Consider the following 881-nt stretch of genomic DNA (forward strand, 5'->3'; position numbering starts at 1 on the left):
ACAGAGATGACAGCTCATTGTACAGAGCATCAAAAGGCCGAGTGGACAGGGCCCACAGACAGCAGCTCGACCAACTGTCCACCACCAGAGAAATGAGAGTTCGTGATCAAAGCATGAAGGAGACTGGAGATTTTTTTTTCAAGAAGATAAAGGTAAAAAAGGAACATACGTTATTTTATAAGTGATGTGAAAGAGGAAATGCAAATTTATGTGGTAGAAGACTTTAAAAATAACAGACTATATAAAACAAAAAGGAAAAGATTGAGAAATTGTCCTTTACTTAGGCTACATAATTTTATCCAATGCTTATTTGATCTTTTAAACATAAATAAGTGATAACTTTTATTTGACATAATCATCTTGCTGCTTAGATCACTAAATGTTATGAAGCTATACTAAATGTGTGCTATATATTTCATAACTGGTATTTTATGTGTCCTTTTACAGACAGCCTCTTGAATGATGTGAACAGTGATGGCTTTCTCTGAGAGTAAGACAAGAAAGCTTTGTAAATGGTGTTGAATTTCCTGCTCTTGGCACACCCTGCTCAGCACAGAAGAAAAGACTGATCAGATTGTCCAAGATGGAGCCCTTTATCCACTTTAGTCCACTTATCTCTTTAAGATTAAAGGAAAGCAGTCATTAAAAATATAGATCCAGTAGTTATTAATACAGCATCCTCTTTTTTAAACACCTCATTTAAAGGATGATGATATCCTTGGGAAATGGGCTGGGGGATTATGTAGGTTTTCTCTGTTTACTTTGCAGAATTTTTTGTTTGTTAATATATCTTTTTAAAAAATTCTCCTCATTCTATTTGTCCTTGTCACCTTGGCTTACCTTGCTGGAGGTGAAAGTGTTATTTACGAAAAAGACATTAT

Source organism: Piliocolobus tephrosceles, chromosome 3 (genome assembly GCF_002776525.5).
Source record: "Piliocolobus tephrosceles isolate RC106 chromosome 3, ASM277652v3, whole genome shotgun sequence".
NCBI classification, from domain to species: Eukaryota; Metazoa; Chordata; class Mammalia; order Primates; family Cercopithecidae; genus Piliocolobus; species Piliocolobus tephrosceles.